At 43.0% G+C, this 23,513-nt stretch overlaps 1 long non-coding RNA gene across 1 annotated transcript in view; it reads left to right on the top strand.

The window, feature by feature from the left end:
• LOC122472690 overlaps nucleotides 1-17,546 on the top strand; it is a 60,394-nt gene extending 42,848 nt beyond the window's left edge. The window contains exons 3-4 of the long non-coding RNA XR_006294504.1: nucleotides 14,478-14,648; nucleotides 16,333-17,546. This is a non-coding gene — a long non-coding RNA (uncharacterized LOC122472690). The remainder of the gene's footprint in view (nucleotides 1-14,477; nucleotides 14,649-16,332) is intronic.
• Nucleotides 17,547-23,513: the final 5,967 nt, after the last annotated feature.

The following is a 23,513-nucleotide window of genomic DNA, read 5'->3' as shown; positions in this document are numbered from 1 at the left end:
TGCCTTGGACTCAAAAAAAAAAAAAAAAAAAAAAAAAAAACAGACAGGCTCTGTAACAAGGAAAGTACCCAAGACCCAGGGCAGAAGTCTACCACCCAGCCTCCCTGACTCTGTCTTGCTGTTTGCTGCCTCCCAGGCCGCATTCCTAATGCAAACCAGATTCTACCTCACTGACTCTCTGTTTGCCTTTGTTCCTTCCCGCTCTTGGGGTCTGCACATGGGCTAGTCATCACCTTGGAAGCTCCAGACCCTTCTGTCCATCCCTGTATCTCCTGGCAAAACCCAACTTCCAAGAAGCTTTCTGGACTGATCCTTGGTGATACCACTCAGTACTCACACTCTTTGGCCTCCCTTTACCTGGTGTTGCCTCTCAGTGTCCCATTCTGTGCTATGTGACTAGCAAGGGGACTGACAGCCCCATTAACTAGGACAATGGTACTCCCCTGGGGTTCACATTTATGGGGGTGCACAAGATATATGGTGATGGGAAGAAAAATGGGAAACTTCTATTTATTTAAAAACCACCATTGGAAAGCAAAAGTTTTCAGTAATACTGTATCAGCATTGGTTCATTAATTGGGACAAATCTACCACACTAAATTAAGATTTAATAATAGGGGAAACTGGGTATGGGGTATATGCAAACTCTCTGAGCCACCTTTACAAATTCTCCATTAATCTAAACTTTTTCTCATATAAAAAAATGTATTTAAAAATATCCTTTTCATAGTCATATTGTACATATGTTTTATGATGTACACAATGTTTCCATAGAAGTACAATGTAGTTAAAACATAGGTTCAGCCGCATGAAAGCAGGACTCAACTACATAGAAGTATCTGGAAGCCAGTACCTCCCATCTCCTGGGTGAAGTATCTTCTCCATCAGGCTTTTCCCAGAGACCTAGGCTCCTTCTCTCCTGTCTCCTCACCATTACTAGATCTGATCCTACTCCATAGAGTTCAAGATGGCTTAGCTACCAAATCCACACTCCAGCAGGCAGCATGGGGGAAGTGAGCGAGAGGGGGCAGGTTCCAGAATTTATACATCGCTTCCCCTGAAACCCCCTTGGCCAGAACTTAATCCAAACAGGTATGTCTAGCTGCTTGGGCATGAAAAATGTAGTCTTCATTTTGGATGGCTGTATGTCTAAAATTTAGGGGTTTTAATATTGTAGAAGAAAGGAAAAAGGATAATGGGAAGCAAGTAGCATTCTTTGCCACAAGTGACGATTTTATTTCACTTATGACTTAGAAATAGATGTGGGGCGCCTGGGTGGCTCAGTCGGTTAAGCATCCAACTTTGGCTCAGGTCATGATCTCATGGTTCGTGGATTCGAGCCCCATATGGGGCTCTGTGCTGACAGTGTGGAGCCTGCTTGGGATTCTCTCTCTCCCTCTCTCTCTGCCCTTCCCTGCCCATGCCCACACTCTCTCTAAGAAAATAAAATAAAATAAATAAATAGTTAGATGTGCATATATTGAAGATACCACTCAATTTTTAAAAAATGATACGGGCTTACAATCAAGCAAATTTAGGCTGCCAGTTTAGGACACTAGAAAAGGGACAGGTGCGCCTGGGTGGCTCAATCGGTTAGGCGGCGGACTTCAGCTCAGGTCATGATCTCTCGGTTTGTGAGTTCGAGCCCCACGTAGGGCTCTGTGCTGACAGCTTAGAGCCTGGAGCCCGCTTCAGATTCTGTGTCTCCCCCTCTCTCTGCCCCTCCCATGCTCATGCTCTGTCTCTCTCTGTCTCTCAATAATAAATAAATGTTTAAAAAAACACATTTTTAAAAAAGAAAAAGAAAAGGGACAGGTTACATTTCTAACTCGGGCTTTCTGGACCCTGACCCATGATCTTACCCCTAGGTCCAATCAAGTCTGAAGAACACATGTAAGTTTCTCTGCCGCCGGGTACCAGACACTCCAAAGCATCACCTTCTCTGCATCTGTTTCGTAGTTCCCCCAATCAACGTGTGCTGATATGCAAGAAGCCTATCTGTTTTCTTTGCAGGATCTTTATTTCAGTCGGGAGGATGAGAGAGTGAGGAAGAGGGGTAAGGAAGGACAAGGACATCGTCTGGGAGAGATGGGCAGACAGAGAAAGAAACAATGCCAGATAAAGAAGGAGAGAGATAAGGAGAAAGAGAGTGGCTAGACATCAGGCTTGGAGCCCAGGAGAAAAGGCTGCAGAGGTGGAGAAGGGCCAAGCAGAGGGGAGGCCCATGGAGTGAGGCTGGCCCAAAAGGAAGTAGGCGTTTATCTGGGGGCCTGTGAGGTCACTTACCCTCCAATGGTGGGGAAGGCCAGCTGTGCACAGGCTGACCTGGGAGCACTGCTCCTAGCTGATGACTGCGGACTCATGCAGCCCACCCTGCCAAGGTTGTTCTGCCCCAGAGCTCATCTGAGAAAGGAAGAGAGGAAGGGCTAGTTTGCAGGTGGGAGGAGAGGATCCAGTCACTTCTCTATTTCCCCTGTGCCCACCCTCTTCATACACTGGACAGAGTTTGTGCAGGCCTTGCCTTATTTGTATAGGTGAATTTCCTTCTGTGTCTTTCTTGTCTCCTAGGAAACCACAAATGTCTCCAGTACTGCCCCCCCCCCACCCCCAGTGCTTAGGAAAACAGAGGTTGAAGCCAAGTGGAATGGGATCACTTAAGTGCCAGAGATATTTTCCAGTTGGGAGGAATGGGGAGGGCTTCACGGAGGAGGTGTCAGTCCTGAAGGACAGGAAGAGACTTTAACAAGTAGAGATGGGATGAGGAGGAAGGACATTCATGGCAGAGGGAACCCTGTGATGAAAGGCAGGAAGCGTGAAGTATACTAAAGGAGCAAGGAGGAAGGAAGAAGGAGGAGGAGAGCAGCAGGAAGCTAGGGCTGTTCCCTGTACTGGCAACAAGAATGCAACAAAGTGACTTCCCTCAAGTTACAGCTGATAAACAAAACTCTGTTTCATGTTCTGTCTACAGAAGATAGGGTCAGGACCAGGTGTCAGGACTCCTCAGCTGACAATGGGTAGCATTCTGTAAACCCCACCGTCCCGGAAGCCCCACGCATGTGGCTTTCATATCTGCAGAGGGATGCTGCTTTGTCACCCACAGGGCCAAAGTTTCCCAAGTCCTGGCCCCTGGGGTCATCTGGGCCACCAGGAAGTAGCTGGTGAGCAGGGAGCAGAGCCATTGAACAAGCAATCAAACAGACAGGTAATCAGTCAACCAACAAATAATTATCTTCACTCCCTTTCCACTGGTTTCTGCACCACTTTTTTTTTTTAATGTTTATTTATTTATTTTGAGAGAGAGGGGAGGGCAGAGAGAGAGAATGCCAAGTAGGCTCCGTGGTGTCAGTGTAGAGCCTCATGTGGGGCTCGAACTCCCAAAATGCAAGATCATGACCTGAGCCAAAACCAAGAGTCAGAGAGGCTTAACTGACAGAGCTACCTAGGCTCTGTGCCACTCTTTTGTTACAGAACCACTTATATATTTTTTTTCTTGAGCCTCTCATTCCATGAACCTGTACGCCACAGGTTGTTCTAATCATCCTCCTACCCTTGATGGTGCTCTTTCTCTGTCTCCTTTGCTCTTTCCTTTCCTTCGATCACCACACCAATGACCTTCCCCATGGTTTTCCTCCTCCCTGCACACTCCATTGAGTTTTACAAACGCTCTCATGGTTTTAGTGGTCACTTCTGTCATATAGAAATTTCTCTGCAGAGGTGGTATATTGGCTGAAATTCTTTTGGCAACAAACAACACAGACTGTGACTCAGCTGGCTTAAATAAGAAGAATATGGGACACCTGGGTGGCTCAGTCGGTTAAGCATCTGACTCTTTGGCTCAGGTCATGATCTCACAGTTTGTGAGTTCGAGCCCTGCATCTGGCTCTGTGCTGACAGTGCAGAGCCTGTGTGGGATTCTCTCTCTCCCTCTCTGCCCCTCCCCTGTGCATACTCGCTCTCTCTCTCTCAAAATAAATGAGTAACTTAAAAGAAATTAGGGAAAACATTTATTATCACGTAACAAGGACTCCTGAGGTCTTTTCTGGGGTTGGACTAATCTGATAGATTGATGATATCATCAGAGACCATTTCTTTCCATCTTTCTCTTCGTCCGTCCTTAGCATGCTGGGTTTTGCCCTCAGCCTTGTCCCCTCATGGTCCCAAAATGGCTGTGGAAGCTTTAGTCAGTCCATCTCATAGAGCCACATCTAGAGGCAGACAATAAGAAGCTTCTCTTTCCATCTTTTTTCAAAAAAAGAGAGGAATCCTAGAAATGTTTAGAATCTTCTTCACAGACATACTTTATTGCCCAGAACTGTATTACATTCCCAAACTTAAAAACCGGTAAGGGGAATGGAATTATCTGTGACTAATCAAGATGTTGGGCTAATCAAGATTCACCCACAGCACTAGGGTCTGAGGCTGGATTAGGGTCTAATCTCCTCTGGAAAGAAGACTACTCTACATGTGAACAAAAGTGGGGTACAGTTAACTAAGCAGAAAGGGGAAATGGTGGTTGGATAATCAGTGTCTGCCACAGATGTGACCTGATCTTTGTCTCCAACCCAGAGGTTTCTCCTAAATCCAGTCCTGTGTCTTCATATGTTCTAATATTTCCATTTAGATGTCTTAAAGACTTCAAATTTAACGTGCCTCTAGTTGAGCCCCTTCCTCAGAGCCACTTCATCTCCCGACCCCTCATTTGCAAGGACTCCACCATCCTCATAGTCTCCCAGGCTGGACACTTTCTACTGGTCTTCGCCCTCTTCTCTTTCCTTGTCCCCTAATAAGAATACCGATACAGTTGAGAGTAAAGGGGAAGTTTGGTCACTGCCAGTGCCCAAGTCAACCAGAGATGGCAAATCGTTTTTCTTACATACCTACTTCAGTTAAGTAGTAACAGCTACCTGAAGACTTGTGTAAGACAGACTCTCAGGCAAGTCTGGGCTCTGGGAGAAAGAGTGTCTTGAATGACTAGCGAGTCTATCTTGGACACTGGAGAATAAACTAGTGAGATGCATGCCATGTATTTGCTATCCTTGTGCTGGGGTTGATTTAGGGAAGTTAAAGGGACACCAACTCTGTGGGAGAAGTAATAGCAATGAGGTTAATACCAGTGAACATCTGTTGAGCACAAATTCTATGGCAGGCAGTGTGATGATGAGTTTGTATGGACTGTCTCATTTCATAATCCCAATGACCCTGTAAGGTAAGTACCATTATTACTACCATTGGAGGAACTAAAACTTGACGAAGTAACTTGCCCAAGATTATGCAGCTAACAAGTGGAAGACACAGGATTCCGTCAGGTTCATCAGACTCCACAGCCCTTGTTAATGAAGTAACCAGGATACTAGACCAGCATGTTCATTTCCCCTCACTAGGACATTCCTCTCAACCCTGAAAAGTGGACCCACACTACCTATGGCTCTTATTAAAATTCAGGTTCAGACTTAGTGCATCTGGGGTAGGGTCTGATATTCTGCATTTCTTTTTTTTTAGGTTTATTTATTTTGAGTGTGTGTGTGTGTGTGTATGTGTGTGTATGCATGCACATGAGCAGGGGAAGGGGCAGAGAGAGAAGGGGAGAGAGAGAATCCCAAGCAACTTCCGTACTCTCAGTGTGGAGCCTGACATGAGGCTTGAACTCACGAACTGTGAGATTATGACCTGAGCCGAAACCAAGATGCTCGAAACCAAGAGCCAGATGCTCAACCCACTGAGCCATCCAGGTGCCCCTGAGATTCTGCATTTTTAATACATTCCCAGGAAATGCTGTTGCTCATGGTCCATGGATCACACCTTAAGCCACAAAGCCATAGAAAGTGAGCCTCGTCGGTGCAGGGTCTTTGTCTGCTTCCCGTGCCTCCTAAGAACACGGCTCATCTGTTTCCCAGTCTACCCTGCGGTGAGATGTCTGCACGGAATGCATGCAGAGTGATACGTGCCATTTACAGACCTGGTCCACAGACACCTCCTGTGAGATCCTTATTGTACTCTTCTCTTCCCGTCTGGCACTGCCTGTTGACAGCCAGGCATCCTTGAATGCCAGATGCTCTGCCAGCCTGGGTCCTTGGAAGATATTGTGGAGTAGCTCCCCATCCCCACTGTCAAGTGGACTTTAAGTGAATTAGAAACTTCTCTTGTCTTAAGCCACTGAGATTTGGGTCTGTCGCTGCTACAGTAGCTGGGCATTATCTTCACTAATATGTTTCCCCACTTTTCAGATGCGAAAGATGAGATCAAGAACAGTAAAGTGATCTTTCTAGACACATGAACCAGCCAGTGAGATGGAACTAGAATCCAGGTCCTCCAACTCTTGTCACTGAACCCCAGTGACAACCCCAGTGGGGTCTCCCCTCATGTCCTCCCAAGGCTTTTTCACTTTGCCTAATTCCCTGCTCTTCCTGATACTGGGTTGATACTGGGGCAGACGGTGGGACAGCAAGACAGAGGCAGACAGAGTGGAGAGACCTAGCTGTGACAAGGAACGACCCTAAGAATGTTGATGATAGGCCAGGGTGCCATCAACCAACGGCTTCTGTGACTGTTTTCCCTGTAGCTTTTAGGACTGAACTCTATGACAGGGTTTTCTGGCATTCGGATCCATGCCACACCTTTCTTAGCTACAGTTGGGGTTTAGTGTGAGATCTTCCACCTGGAGACAGAGACTGAGCTCCAAAAATTCTCTCCTAAGAATAGAATAGGACAGGGGTACCTGGGTGGCTCAGTTGGTTAAGCATCCAACTTCAGCTCAGGTCATGATCTCGTGGTCTGTGAGTTCAAGTCCCATGTCAGGCTCTGTGCTGACAGCTCAGAGCCTGGAGCCTGCTTCGGATTCTGTGTCTCCCTCTCTCTCTGCCCCTCCCCCACTCTGTCTTTCTCCCTCTGTCTCTCTCTCTCTCAAAACAAAATAAAACATTTAAAAAATTAAAAAAAAAAAAAAAAGAATAGAGTAGGACTCCTGCCACTGCATCAGACGTTGCTCAGTAACAGGAGTGGGATGACCTTCACCTCTTCATTGTCCTTGGACAGAGAGGGACCGCCAGAGACCCTTCATAGCCCCAAAGAATCCTCAAAGCTGCTGTTATCCCTATTGCTGTTATTTTCACATTCTAACTTTTAATAGCATCTCTGACCTCAGCTGAATCTTCCTACTTTGTATGCTATGGCTCACGCTATGGAGAATTTGAAGAAAGAAGGAGGTTATCAAAGAGGGGTTTGGGAACAAGTAGCACTAGAATGTCAGCTCCCTGAGGAGTAGACACCTTAAGTTTTTGTTCCATGCTGTTTTCCTAGTACATGGCACATAGTAGGCCTCAGTATATTTTTTAAATGAATAAATGAGTTCATTAATCTAAGCCCCAACAGGTAGGGGTTGTAAAACTTAATTTGTTTCTAGGTCCGTTCTAGCCAAATTGTGAAGTAGTGAGGATTTGTCTTCAAAATCAATCTAGCTCCCCAGAGCTTCACTCCCTTTCTGTGCCCCTCCTGCTTCTCTTGAAATTCTTGTTTCACTTCTAGAGTTGCAGGTGCCTCTCTTTTGTGTTTTACTATGTGCTCTAATGTCAGTAGCATTTGACAAGAGTCAGAAGTCCTGACTTCTAGTCCCAGAATAGTATCCAATTTGCTGTGTTGACTTAGGAAAGTCACTCTACCCTTCTGGGTCTTCAGCTTCAATATTCTCCAAGTTTGTAAGAATTGTTCCAAAGAGAGAATTTGATATTAATTATTCACTTGTTACCATGAATTTAGCCCCCAGATATCTTCTTAGATGCATTTAAAACATCATTTCTGACAGTGAAGTGAAAAGATCCCATTTTTAGAAAAAGAGATTCACCCCTAAGACCAGGAACAAGACAAAGATGTATGTTTTCACCATTTCTGTTTAACATAGTATTGGAAGCTTTAGCCAGAGCAATTAGGCAGGAAAAAGAAATAAAATATACCCATATTGGAAAACAAGCAGTGAGGGGTACCTGGGTGGCTCAGTCAGTTGAGGATCCGACTCTTGATTTAGGCTCAGGTCATGATTTCACCATTCATGGGTTTGAGCCCCACGTTGGGCTCCTCACTGAGAGTGTGGAGCCTGCTTCGGATTCTCTGTCTCTCCCCCTTTCTCTCTCTGCCCCTCCCCCACTCACTTGTGCACGCTCTCTCTCAAAATAAATAAACTTAAAAAAAAAGTAAAACAAGCAGTAAGCTGATCTATGTTCACAGGTGACATGATATTATATGTAAAAAACCCTAAACATTCCACCAAAAACTGTTAAACAAATTTAGTAAAGTAGCAGGATACAAAATCAACACACAAAAATCGGTTTTGTTTCTACATATTCAACAATCTGTAAAAGGAATTAAGGAAACAATTCCATTTGCCATAGACTCAAAAAGAATAAAATACTTAGGAATAGATTTAATCAAGGGGGCAAAGGACTTGTACATGAAAAACTACAAAACTTAGCTGATAGAAATTAAAGATAAATAAATGGAGAGACATACTGTGTTTGCAGATTGGAAGACATAATATTGTTAAGCTAACAATACTACCCAAAGTGATCTAGACATTCAACATAATTTGTGACAGAATCCCAGTGATATTGATATATAAAATATATAACATATAACATAAAATATATAATATGGAATATAGTGTGTGTGTGAAAATAGAAAAACCCATCCTAAAGTTCATATGGAATCTCAAACAACCCTGAATAACCAAAACAATCTTGAAAAAGAAGAAGATGAAAGACTTGAATTTCCTGACTTCGAAACTTACTACAAAAGCTACAGTAATTAAAACAGTCTGGTATTGATATAAAGACAGACATATAGACCAATGGAACAGAATAAAGAGCCCATAAATAAGCTTTCAAATGTATGGTCAAATGATTTTTAACAAGGGAACAAAGATTATTCAATGGAAAGGACAGAATTTTCCACAGATGATGCTAGGAAGACTGGATATCCACATCCAAAAGAATGAAATTAGAACCTTATTTTGTACTGTATTTAAAAAATTAACTCCAATGGATCAAAGACAATAAAGAGCTAAAACTACACAGCTTTGGGGTGTCTGGCTGGCTCAGTCAGTTAAGTGTCTGACTTTGGCTTAGGTCATGATCTCATGGTTCATGAGTTCGAGCGCCACTTTGGGCTCTCTGCTGTCAGCACAGAGCCTGGTTTGGATCCTCTGTCCCCCCCTGCTCCTGCTTGCACACACACACTCTCTCTCGAAAGTAAATAAACACTTAAAAAATAAGAATAGGGGCGCCTGGGTGGCTCCGTCGGTTGGGCGGCCGACTTCGGCTCAGGTCATGATCTCGCGGTCTGTGAGTTCGAGCCCTGCGTCAGGCTCTGTGCTGACAGCTCAGAGCCTGGAGCCTGTTTCAGATTCTGTGTCTCCTTCTCTCTGACCCTCCCCCATTCATGCTCTCTCTCTGTCTCAAAAATAAATAAACAGTAAAAAAAAAAATTAAAAAAAAAAAGAAGGCAAAATAAAATCTAATGTGTTAAAAAAAAATAAGAATAGAATAAAGCTATACAGCTTTTAGAAGAAAACCTTCTTCTTTTAGGGGAAACCTTCATGACATAAGATTTGGCAATGATGTCTTGAATATGACACCAAAAGCACAGGCAACAAAAGAAAAACTAAATAAATTGAGCTCAATTAAAATTAAAAACTTTTGTGTATCAAATGATATTAGGAGACTGAAGTGACAACCCACAGAATGGGAGGGAAAAAATGCCAATCACATACCTGATAAGGGATTAATATCCAAAATATATAAAGAACTCCTAAAACTCAACAACAAAAATCAAATAACCCAATTGAAAAATGGTCAAAGAACTTGACTAGACATTTCTCTATAGAATGTATACAAATGGCCAATAAGCACATCAAAAGATGCTCAACATCACTAGTCATTAAGGAAATGCAAATCAAAAACCCCAATGAGATACCATTTCATAACCAATTAAAATAGCTATTTTCAAAATAAAAACAGAAAATAAATGATAGAGAGGTTGTGGAGATATTGGAACACTTATGCATTGCTTGGTGGCATGTAAAATGGTCTAGCTACTATGGAAAGCAGTTTGGTGGTCCTTCAAAGAGCTAAGCATAAAGTTACCATACGATCCAGCGATTTCACTCCTGGATATGTATGGAAAGGAATCAAAAGCAGGGACTCTAACAGATACTAACATGTCAACATTCATAGTAGCGGTATTCACAATAGCCGAAAGGTGGAAACAACCCAAGTCTGCATCAACAGAGAATGAACGAAGTATGGTGTATACATATAACAGACATTTATACATATAATAGACCATAAAAGGTAATGAAATTCTGATATACACTACAACATAGATGAATCTTGAAGGCATTTTGCTAAGTGAAATAAGCCAGAACAAAAGGGCAAATATATGATTTCACTTATCTGAGGTAGTTAGAATAGACAAAGTCACATAAACAGAAAGTGGAATAGAGGTTACCAGCACTGGATGGGGTGGATGTGTGGAGATTCATTGTTTATTCATTTGTTAATTTTATGGGAATTTATTATTTATTTGTTAATTTTATGGGAATTTATTATTTAATGAGTACAGAGTTTCTGTTTAGGGTTATAAAAAAAATTGTGGAAATAGTGGTAATGGTTGCACAGCATTTTGAATTTATTTAATGCCACTGAGGTGTACACTTGAAAATGGCCAGAAAGTATATTTTACTATAATAGAAAAATATATGGGGGGGGGGGGGTGAGGGAAGAGACACACACAGAGAGAGAGAGAGAGAGAGAGAGAGAGAGAGACTAAGTTATCAACGGTGAATGATTAGAGTGTCCCTCACTCAGTACTACCACTTCCTCCGCCCAAGCTGGCCTGGTACAGACTATCTCCAAATGACTTGACAAATGTTCCCTGGTCATAATACCTGCAGACAATAGGGAAGAAGAAGGGAGAAAGAAAGATCTCACCCATTGTCTGACTCTGGCTGGCTCCTGATTGGAGAGGGGTCTGTGGTTAGGATACAGGGACCCCTAAAGGATGGATTTTTGTCTTTCAACCTTGATAAGTTAATCCTTCGCCTTCTGGAGTTGCCCCCTTGCTATCTCTGCTCCTTTCACAAAGCAACTGTGAAATGAGGGTCTCAGACCAGACTTAAAGAAGCCCCATAAGTTTTCAAGACCATCACATCCCTCACAGCCCCTGTATCCATGCATCTCTAAATGAATCCACATTTTCCAGTCTTCTGTTTTACCTTTGCCTTAACATCTAAATAATAGGGGTTGAGCATCCATTTCAGCACCATGGGAAGCCAGAGTCTTTCCCAGAGTCCTCTCCAATATTTCCCATGATCCTGCTTGTGAGTTTATATTCTTATGGCCATATTTACCTTCTAATTCTTGCACTTAGGAAATTCTTGATTCTCACTTACATTTTGCTCCCTACCCCCACACTAGGGCAGCTGTTCTTCCAAACCCTTGTCTTGTCTACTGTTCAGACTACAGCTGATTTTTCTTCCCCTAGAGCAACATGAACACACAGCTATTGTGCTTAACAGACTTTCCCAAGGGCTAGAAATAGCTAGCTGGTTGGCACAAGGAAGGAAAAAAACTACATACTGAAGGTCAGACATCACTGTTTCTAGAAACTTGTTGGCCCTTTTCTTATAGGGAAGATTTTTCACTGGTCATGCCCACACTTAGTTGCTGAGGATCCTTTCTCTGAAGACCCTTTCAACCATCTACTCTCTTTTAAGGTCCCAACCTTGTGCAATTTCAAAATGTCTGTTTAGCAGCTCATAAAGCAGTCTTACTTTTAACCTCCAGCATCCCGCTGAACTCTGAGATCTCCCTTTGCACATCTAAAAATCCCTTTAAGGGATATTCCTAAACCCCGTTCGGTACACAAAGAACAAGAGAAACTCTGAAATTACATCTTCTTTAAAGAATCACATCTTTAATCTTTAATCACATCTTCTCTCTACATCACATCTTGGGAAGGCAAGACTTACTCATCCACAAACCAGAGCCAATCCCAGAGGCTGTGGAATTCTCTTCCCATCACATGTTCCTCTGGGTTTTAGCAAAACTGGAGATAGGGACTCAGCCTATCTGGGGCACTGTAAGGGCTTCCATGGATGACAAGGGTTGTTGGGTTATCTAGACAAAGGTGTTTGGGGCTGTAGACAAGCAAATGTGCAATCCTGGGCCCTGATCACTGTAGGGTGAGCCAGGCAAGAATACTCAGGGATGGTGCCCAGTGAGATCAAGTTCTTGACCTGTCACTTCCTTCTGTGTATAGAGACTCTTTGGGTAAAGCGAGTCTCGGATTGTGATTGAGCAGGTTATGGAGAAAAGGAAATTCATCAGGACTGAAAGGTTCTAGAGGGAAATGGTGTCATTTCCAATGCTGGAAGAAGTAGAACCAGGAGAGAGGCCAATCTCACTCTGCTTGAGTAATGAAGACATTCTGGCAATGCCACAGGATGGACACATGGGATAGAATGGAGAATGCAGAAACAGACCTGTGCAGATTTAGAACTTTGAAAAGTGACAGAGGTGGCATGGTTGATTGAGGGGAAAAGGGGAGCTCTTCGACAAACAAAGCTGAAAAAAATGATTATCCATATGGGAAAAGAGGAAATATATTCCCTATCTCACACCATATAAAAATAAACAGTTTCAGATTGACTTAACTGTCAAAGAGAAAAGTTTGAAAAAACTTTTAACTTTAGATTTCAAATTCTAGATTTAAAAGAACACATAAATGAGTATCTTTTAGACCTTGGGGCAGGGAAAAGTTTGTCAAACAAATACAGAAAGTGTTAATCTTAGAGATATTAAAACAAAGAACATCAAATGAAACTTCATTAAAGAAACTGAAAAGACAAATTACAAACAGGTTGGCTTAAAGAATATACAAAGAACTCCTATAAGTCAATAAGAAAAGCATAAACAGCCCAGTAGAAAAATGGGCAAGAGACATGGACAGGCATTCACAGAAGAGGAAACATAAAGCTAATGAACAAACTCAACCTCATTAGTGATCAGAGAAGTGCATCCATTCATTTGGAAACTTTAAGAATTTGACCCAATGTTGGAGAGGATGTAGGTCCACACATCTTTCATTGCCTATGGGTGTGTAAATTGTTACAACTACTTTAAAAATCTTCCCATATGCCACCACATAGTAATTTCACTCCTAGTTACATAGACAAATTTTTCACACCCACCAAAAGACATTTCATGGCAATATTGCTCACAATAGCAGTGATAAGAGAATAGACTGTAACATGAATAATTCATACAATAATATTATACAGTGTTCGAAAGGAATGAACCATTGTGACACACAATGTGGATCAACCTTACTATCATATTCAGTGCAAAATATAATTTATGACAATTATACTCATTTTACAAAATTAAAAAAAATAAAGTAAATATAAGAATACATATAAACTGGATAAAATAATGTAAAAAGGAAAGCAGGAAATGATGCCTCTGGAATTTAGTATATTGGTTACATTACATTGGTGGAGGAGGCAGGGAGGATAGGATGAAGAAAAACCGCATGCTGGGTGGTATGTTTCTGGGAGTTTGTCTTTAAAAATAAAAATGAAACAAAACAGCAAAGAAACCCAAGTAGGGTTGTGCATGAAACAAAGATAAGAGTGTATCAAGAAATAAGTATTATGATTAGTACAGTTCAGTGCAACTGAAATCTACTTAAGGAAATAAAAGGGGGTGGGGAAAATTGTGATTGTAGTGGAAAAGCTGAGGGCTTCTAATGAGAAGATCCCAGTGTGTAACTTTGGGAAAGTAGTGTAATCACTCGGAGGCTCTGATTCCTGCTCCGTACGATGGGTGAGAGTACCAAACGCTACACTAAATAGGTTTGTTGTGAGGGTTAATAAGAACCTGAATATGAAAGCCATGTGTCTGTCCAGTGCCCAAAGCTGCACCAACAGTGTCTGCCTTTTGACGTTCCCCTCTGCTGTGCACACCATCCGCACATTTGTGTGCATGAAGATTAGGGTATAGCGGATACTAGCGACACCTTAATGAGAAGTCACAGAAGATCAATAATCAGAATGAGGGGAAGCAAGGGCAGCCCAGCTCCTCTGTCTGGGTGATAATTAGGTTGGGGATTTGGAGGCTGATTAAACATATCAAAGCCTGCATTTTTTCTCAAGAGTGAAGCGCCCCCCTACCTCCTCCTTTATAATCTTTTGTATCCCAGCGATGCCCTGGTGGTGATGTCAGTCAGAAAGTACTTTGTTTTTTAATTTCAGGTTTTAGAGGGAGCTTAGCATGGTGGAATACACATAAGCTTCTGTAGCAGATTGCTAGGGCTTCCTCATTTCTGATTTTCCTCTTTCCTGAACACAGAGGAGTCAGGTGGGGGCATGTGAGTGATCTGTTCACAGAATATGGGTGGAAGTGACACCGTCCGGTCATGTTCACGTCTAGCCGTGGAAGCTCCACACAACCTTCCAGCCCCCTCTTCCTCGGATAGACGGATCGTAAAGGCCACACGTCAGGGTGGAGGAAACCAGATGGAAAGAGACAGGGTTGCTGAATGGCGTCAAGGAGGGCAACAACTCTGGAGAGACGCTCAGACCTGTAGCAGCTTTTGGATGGGTGAGAAATAGACTTGCATTACCTGTATATGTATATATGGCCACTGACATTTCAGAGTTACTTGTTACACAGCATAGTTTAGCTTAGCTTAATACAACTTGTTCTCAGATTGTCTTGGGTTTGAATGCTGATTCTATCATTTATAGGCTGTATGACCTGGAACAAATCCCTTAACGAACCTGATCCTTGTTTCTTTGTCTTACAATGGTAACATTTAATTGTGCTATTCTTATCAAAGTAAAATAAATGAATGTATGAATAATTCCTTTCATGGTGTCTGACACAGAGCTCTCATAACTCGTGACTATTATTATTACTACCACTGCTGGGCTCTATGCTGGGCGATAAAGTGTAAGATGCATTCTTCCTTCCTTAAGGCAAATAGATTGTATTTGGGAAAATAGCCCATGTGCCCAGGAGAACTTAATTACAAGAGTCTGTCGATACAACTGAACACACAGTCAGTGCTATTAGCACAAGCACACTAGGACAAGGTCAGGGGCTACTACAGGACGCATGCTGAGTCTACGAGGACTTCCACTTCTTGAGTCCTCTAAAACAGCAGGTGCAAATAGGAGCTACCAAGTCACCATCTGTGCCCGCCTAAGGATCTAGCTGGCACGGGATGGTGAGAATCTTTGGCCACGACTGGATGATCTGATTAAAAGATTCACAAGGCCTGCACAGATGTGGACCTAAAGAAAGAGAAGGCAGTGAGGTTTGGGAACCCTACATGTGGCCGACCTGGTGTCAGTGGAATGAATCTAAGGACTTACAAATCTCTTCCAGCCCTAAGAGGCTAAACTCTGAGCCACAGCTATAGAAGCTGGAGATGTGTGTGGCCCTTTGCTGAGCTGGGAAAAACCTTTCCTTCAGAGCTTGGAGGCCATTTGAGAGCCCAGAGTAGACCAGGCAAGAAAGGAGCCAGAGGTAGCCCCTGGGTCATTAAGGATCCAGTTCCTGTTTTTATTAAGGGTCTGACAGATAAGACTCAGAAGCCTGGACCAGGGCCAGGCCGCAGGGATGTGGCGTGGGTTGCCAGGTTAGTGTTCAGAAGTCGAGAAGCTGTGAGAGCCCTCACTGGGTGATCATAATTGCACATCTATTAAGTATGCATTACAGCATCTGAGGAAAAAAAGCAGGTTTCCCCCACCTATCAGCTCCCCACCTCTGTCAAAGGAAACTGAAAGCAAATTTATGACACACAGATTTGACCAGAGCTTCAGAGACAGAAACGTTTGAGAACTTTTGGGGCATGGAGACTTCGCTTTCACATCTAGAACAACATTGTCAGATCTCTTAATGCCATCTGCCCAAATCTCAGCCATATGAGTAATTTTCTGTATGGTCAACTCTGAACAATTTAAGCCAAAACCAGGGGCTGCACTCAAATGGTGCTCCTGCAAAGACCCATATTTGGAAAAGCACTTTCTTTGTTCTTTTCAGACCATTTCTTCAAGCTACTGTGCAGCCCTAGTCCCATGCTCCATGCTTACAGATTGGGAAACTGAGGCCTGGGAGGGGTGATATGTGTGGGTCATCTCACAGCAGGTTAGATGAGAAGCCATGAATAAACCCAAAATAGCCTTTTTAGACCAACGTTTCCTGAAGAGGTTCATGCAGCTGCTGGTCAGAATCTTGGTTTCATCATCTTTAAAAGGGATAATGTTGCATGTATTCACAGGGATGCTATGGGGTTCCACGGAGGCTTTCACGAAGGGAAGCATCCAGCTCAGCGCATAGTACATGGCAATAGTCCTTCAGGATGAATAGAATCTGAAATGTGAATTTCCAAGGAAGAGGCAGGACTACCCACTGGGACAGCATCATCCTGATGACCACAGCTCGTTTATGGCATGTTGGTATCGTCCCTCTTTCTCCTTCCTTCCTGGAAGGTCCTCAGTCTCCCTGTGTCTCTCTGGTTCCATGTAACGGACTTGCTGACTTTGTGTTTGAGGGAGTTGTTCCTTGGTCCCTGGGAATGGATTTTGGAGTCAAAGTAAGAATACCTTTTCCTTCAGCTTGGGTTTCTTGGCATGGTTATGGGAGGTTGGTCAAGTGGGAGTGGTCAAGGACAGGCTAAGGGGCCTTGTAGCTCTAAAGACCACACCTACAGCCAGCATGTAAGATTCAAATCAGGATAAAGGTGCTGGGGCTGGAGAGGACCACATTGTGCCATCTATCCCCACCAGGAACTCTTCTCCAGCCAGTTAACTCTTCATTTGTGAAATGTGGATAATCACAACCATCTGGCAAGGTCTTTGCGCAGACTTGAGAAAATGCCTGACACATATCATGCCCTCGGTAACTGATTCTGATGATGTCTGTGTGTCGAGTACCAAAGGTAGTGCTGGACACTGTACATAGTAGGATTGCCCGACTCCTGCTCTCAGATATCCAGTAGGGGTGACACAGCATAGGTGTCCTCGCTTTCATGTGTCAACACCTTAATAGGGGAAGACAACAATTAGGTCCCCCCAGGATGTCTTTTCTCCAGGCTAACATATACCTGGCTCCTCAGCTGTTGTTCACTTGAACTGGTCCTCTCCCTACTCTGCCCATATCTTTGAGATGAGCCCAAATGTGTCAGTGCCCTCCTTAAGATAGGAACCTGGAACTTAACACTGTTCTTCATGAGAAAGATCACCAGGGAAGTCCCCATGTTTTATTACAGACCCATTGGAAGTTAATACCAAGCACACTAAATGACTTACTCCAGAGATGAACAGTAAGATTTCTGGAGATAGGGGACTCAATGAATAAACAAAAAATACATTTCCTCACAGGAGGTAGGGAGGCTTCTGGGGTTCTAGAATATTCTACTCCTTTTTTAAAATATTTTTTAAAGTTTATTTATTTTGAGAGAGAGCAAGAAACAACAGGAGGTGTGGGACAGAGAGAGAGAGATTTCGAAGCAGGCTCCGCACTGACAGCGAGGAGCCTGATTTGGGCCCAAACCCACAAACTGTGAGATCATGACCTGAGCAGAAACCAAGAGCCCAATGTTAACCGACTGAGTCACCCAGGTGTCCCTAGAATGTTCCATCTCTTGACCTAGGTGATGGTTACATGAGTTATTCATTTTTTAACATTTATTTATTTATTTTTGAGAGAGAGAACCAGCATGGGAGGAGGAGGAGGAGGAGGAAGAGGATGAGGAAGAGAGAGAGAGAGAGAGAGAGAAAGAAAGCAGGGGAGGGACAGAGATAGAGGGAGAGAGAAAATCCCAGGCAGGCTCCATGCTATCGGTGTAGAGCCCCATGTGGGGCTCGAACTTACCTGAGCTGAAATCAAGAGTCAGATGCTTAACTGACTGAGCCACCAAGGAACCCTAAGGTATTCATTTTTTGAATAATTCATTGAGCTAGACATTTTTTTGAGCTGAACATTTTAAAATAACAGTTTTATTGAGATACAATTCACATATCATAGAATTCATCCATTTAAATTATACAATTTAATAGTTTTTAGTATATACAGATATATACAATCACTTACTATAGTCAATTTTAGAACCTTTTTATCACCACTAAAAGAAACTGTACCCTTTAGCTATCACCTTCCTATAGCCCCCTCCTTCTCAGACTTAAGCAATTACTAACCTACTTTCTGTCTCTGTAAATTTTCCTATTCTTCACATTTAGTATAAATGGTATCATATAATATGTGGTCTTTTGCAACTGGCTTTTTTTCATTTAGCATAATATTTTCAAGGTTCATCTGTACTGTGGCACAAATCAGTACCTTATTTTTTTTTTATGGCCCAATATTATTCCATTGTGTGGATATACCACTTTTATTTATCAATTCATCAGCTGGTAGATATTTGGGTTGTTTCCACCTTATGGCCCTTATGAATAATGGGCTATAAGATTAATGTGCAAGTGTTTGTGTAGAAATGTTTCCATTTCTCGTGGGTATGCACCGAGGAGTGGAAGTGTTGGGTCATATGATAACCCTTTGCTGAACTTTTTGAGAAACTGCCAGAAAACAATTTCCACAGGGGGTGCATGATTTTACTTTCCCACGAGCAGCATATGAGGGTTTTGATTGCTCCACACCCTCACCAATACTTGTTGTTATCTGTCTTTTTGATTATAGCCATCCTAGTGGGTGTGTGGTGGTATCTCGTTGTGGTTTCATTTGCATTTCCCTGATACTAATTATCTTGAACATTTTGATTTATGTGCTTTTCTTAATATATGTCCTACTTTAATAAAAAAAAACAGTGTACTTTTAAAATACACTCACTTCTTGACCCCTGATACCCATAAAAATTGCTCAGTTCTGAAAACACGGAACCCAGAACTTCTGGAGGCTAGAGATTTTGCATCTCCCAGATGGAATTCACCTCTGGGGGTAACCAAGTCATTTTGGGACCAAGCTAGACTGGAGCTGCTCTCTTTCCCAGTAAGAAATTTCCCCTGGATCATACACAGAAAGGCTCCAAATGGACCTGTGTACAGGTATGTATTTTTCCCCTTATACTCAGGTAAATTCGGGTTGTGAAATGGGGTGGAAGGCTTGTATTCAGACATGGGTCAGCTATCTGAAAGACTATGTGGCACTGGACAAGGACTTGAGTCCTTCTCTTCATCAAGGCACAAAGTTCAGGACAAGAAGATTGATGCACTTGATCCAGACATGGAGCTTGAGAAGAGAATCATCCCTAGATCAAATGAAAGGTAATCCTTAACAACATGTGTTACTTGTCCTACTTTACATGTGGGGAACCTGAAGCTTAGAGCAGTAATTCACTCAAGCCTCAAAGTAACTTAGTCTGCAAAAAGCCTTACTTTTCAATTCCCCCCCTCCTTAGATGGTAGAGTGAAAGCTTGGTGCCTTGGCATTACCCCCTGGGTACAGTTAGCTGCGTTTTCAAGGCAGCCTGATGACCTGGTCTCTATAGCCCATGTTTAGTTCTGGGGCCAACCACTGCCATGCACGCCTCTGGTCACTTAGGCTATTCTTCCTCTGGTGAACCTGTGTGCTGGGTTCTTTCTTTTCCTCCTATTGGGTGCAAGATCTTAACATTTCTCTACTTTCATTCCAGCACTAGGTACCAGTATTTTTTGAAAGTTAAGGGAGGTATGTTAGTTGGGTTCCCCAGGAAACCCTCTACTGAGGTAGAGTTAAGAGTGCAAATGGTTTCGGGGGAGTATGTGTGAAAGAAGGGGAGCAGCAGAATTGGGCAGAGGGACCCATAAGATGCACACCTAAAGTCTCTGCCAGCTCGATGGGGAGTTGCAGAGCAAGGACTGCCTAACCAAGGAGTCCCACGTTGGTGTGAAATCACTGGGTCTTTATATGACCACCTGTCCCCACCTGGCTCCTCCAAGGAAGTTGAAGTGGATTCTGAGGAAGCTAAAATCTGGCACCCATTAGGTAGACACACTCTTCAAGTCCTTTCTTAAAAAAGGAGCTGAGCAGTACATGTCCTCATTTGCCAGCAGTCCAGACAAAGCCAGACATTCCTACAGGAATCAGTTATTGTCTGGCTAGCTCAGGGAATGGCCTGGAATTCTGGAAAAATGGACTACAAACCTGGGCTATAAACTGAAGAGCATGTTGATTCCAATCTCCCACCCCTCCTTTTTTGTGGGTCGCATCATGAGTGGTGTGTCACTGGGCTAGAAGGATTCTGCAAAGTCCTTTGGGCCTCAGTACTCAAGGACTTGGGGACAGGTGAGTTACCTCGTGTCCTTTATGCTGTCACACCTATGTGAATTCAGGTCTCTGCTGTAGGCCACAGTCACGATGGTCATCGTCACCATTTTCCCATATGCACTTTACCCAGCATCAACCAGCATTCTTAGAATACCAAATTGAACTAGAGTAGAATACAAAAGGAAGATTCTAGTTCACCTTGTCTTCTAGAAACTTCTTGTATTTGGAACAATCACATGCTATGCCAAATATAGAATGAATACAGTGACCTCCTGGGTTCTGTGATCCTGGGTTCCCAATTTCCCCTCTATAGAATGGGAATTACTATGACTGCCTCAAGCCTCACCCTGAAAGGGCTATAGAGACTTCAATGGTATAATGGAGGTGGAAGCCTTTGAGCACCTCATTCCAAAGTTATCAGAGCATCTTTTGCCTAAGGCTCTTGAAACCTCTTAAAAGCACCACCACATTTTCATCATACAAAAATTGCCCAAGAGAGATCTCCTCATTACCAGCACTTGGTGGGAATCTGGCATTCATCCTCACAATTCCCCTATGATCACAGAGTCTTACCACAAAGGGCATCTTTCTGCTAGTTTATCTGCAGAACGGTCTGGGGCAGAAGGCAAAAGCACCAGACTATCTCGCTTGCCTCCCCGCCTCTGCTGGGGCCCAGGCAACGTTCACCAGTGTGGTCCCCAGAACTCTGGTCTCCTTGGCATAGTTATTTTGTTCGCCAAGCTAACGTTTATAATTTTACTTCCTACTGAGGACACATTGAGAGAATTTTTGCCCACTGTTCAAATTCATGGGACTAATATGTTACTGGGAAGATGTCCAATGTCCAGGGGGAACAGGGGAAGCAGAAGACAAAGCCTGCTAAAGCGGGAAGGGACTTGCCTTCACTTCCTCATTCACAGGTGAAGCAGACACGATGAGCAGGTGCCCAGCCTGGCTGGACTCTGTTCACCTGATCGAAGTATACTGGTTCTGACTTCAAAGGTGTTGAGTGAGGTGGTAAGAACTTGGGCTTTAGAGTGATGGGTTCTGGCTCTGCCACTTACTGTCTAAGATTGGGCAAGTGACTTAATCATGAAGAACCTCAGTCTCTTCAGCTATAAATTAGAGATCATAACTCCCACCCTGCAGGATTGCTATGATGAGAGATAACATAAGAAGAGTAACTGGATTATAATAGATACTCAATAAGTGGTAATTATTAAAATCATTACATTTTCTGCTATAAATTCAAAAAGTACTTATTGAACATTTACTCTATTCACCCATCTTTTCAAACATCCATTCATTCCAAAAACATTTCTGAGCTCAAGATTATGCTGAGGTCAGTGAGGGGTCCTACCGAGAAATAGAAAGCAGGCTCCTTGAGTTCAAGAAACTCAAACTTTGACTGGAAAATAATAAATTAGAAAAGAATAGAATTATAAAATGGAAGCCATCACACCTTCTTGACTGTGCTGTGGGAGTTAAGTGGGTAAGCCTGCAAGCTTGGCCTCTGGCCCCAGGCAGACTTAATGGGTAGCCCAACTAGAGTTGTATCTTACATGGGGAGAGAGGCAGAGTCAGCCAATCTACTATGAATCTTGGAAGCATGGGTTTTAGGTCCCCTCACCTAGAAGGGCTTCTTCCAAGGCTCTGTACCTAATTTTGTTTTTTTTTGTCTATAGAGGGCCCCCCCCCTCCGCAAATTGCATAAACTTCAAGACCCACAAACCCTGGATTATCTCTCATGGAGGACTGAGTTTTAAAGTCAGAAGATAAAGTAGGAACTGACAAGCTCATGCCTCGCAGCATGCTCTTGGAAAGCACACAGGAGAGGTGAAGAATCAGGATACCCTGAGATCTGAAAGGAAGGTATGAATCAAGGCAAGCTGAACAGTGGAGCAAGAATTTGAAAGTTGGAAGCCTCTTGGACTAAGAGAAAAGATAAAGGTGCCAGGTGGTGAGGAATGTGAGGGCAGGGAACTATACTTTAAACAGAATACTCACAATTTTCACATTACATGTGCAAGAATAGTGTATAATCCATAATGGTGGAACCATGTTTGGAGTCACACTGATCTGGGCTCTACTTATTTGAACTCCATGACTTAGGACAGGTCAAGGAACATCTTAGAATTTCAGTTTCATTTGTAAATGATAATAGTAATACTTATCTTGAAAGTATTACTTTTGGAATTTTAGGTTATAAAATTAGGGAGATATTTTTCTGAAAATGATTTGTAAACTGTAAAGAGTTCTGTTTACCAATATTGGTTCTAATTCATTTTACTCACACTGTAGAAAGAATGTCCTTGTTCACCAACCTGATAATAGTGGAAGGACCCTTAGGGGGAAAACAAACAAAGAAACAAACAAACCCAGCTCTGGTACTCTCAGAGTAAAAATTCCAGCTTATTACATACTTGTGAGCAATTCCCTAATTTCTCCAATCCTCAGTTTCTCTATCTAAATCATGAAAGTTATTATACTTTGCCTTTATATATTTTTTTTAATTTTTTTTCAACGTTTATTTATTTTTGGGACAGAGAGAGACAGAGCATGAACGGGGGAGGGGCAGAGAGAGAGGGAGACACAGAATCGGAAACAGGCTCCAGGCTCTGAGCCATCAGCCCAGAGCCTGACGCGGGGCTCGAAATCACGGACCGCGAGATCGTGACCTGGCTGAAGTCGGACGCTTAACCGACTGCGCCACCCAGGTGCCCCTATACTTTGCCTTTAAACACCAGTGAGGTAATATCTTGATCAGATTTATCTTTAAGTTCCTTGGGAGGAAACAAATGAAAATATCCAATTCACTTTCCTTATTCGGACCTTTACTAGAATTTGGAAAGGAGACTCTCTCAAGCCTTTAAGCAACGGGGAAGACCGCTGAGTGCCACAGCCCACCTTGGGCTGGACCGTAATGAGAAGGACATTGATTGAGTGCTAGCTGTTGGACATATGGTTTTGCCTCACCCTCGTAACAGGCTAGTATGTTTGATATTACGGCTTATATCATACAGATGAGGAAAATGGGGCTCAGAATATTTGAGCAAATACTTCAGTTCCCACCTCCAGTAAATGGAGGAGCAGAACGTCAGACCCAGATCAATGCTGGAACCTCCTTTTCCTGGTGTCCCCAGTTGACCTGCAGCTCCTTTGTGTCCAGGACAAGGAGGATTGAACCTATGTTCTACA

This window comes from Prionailurus bengalensis, chromosome B4 (assembly GCF_016509475.1).
Source record: "Prionailurus bengalensis isolate Pbe53 chromosome B4, Fcat_Pben_1.1_paternal_pri, whole genome shotgun sequence".
Taxonomy (NCBI): Eukaryota; Metazoa; Chordata; class Mammalia; order Carnivora; family Felidae; genus Prionailurus; species Prionailurus bengalensis.
The sequence above is the reverse complement of the archived record's forward strand: the minus strand, read 5'-3'. Positions and strand labels throughout refer to the sequence as shown.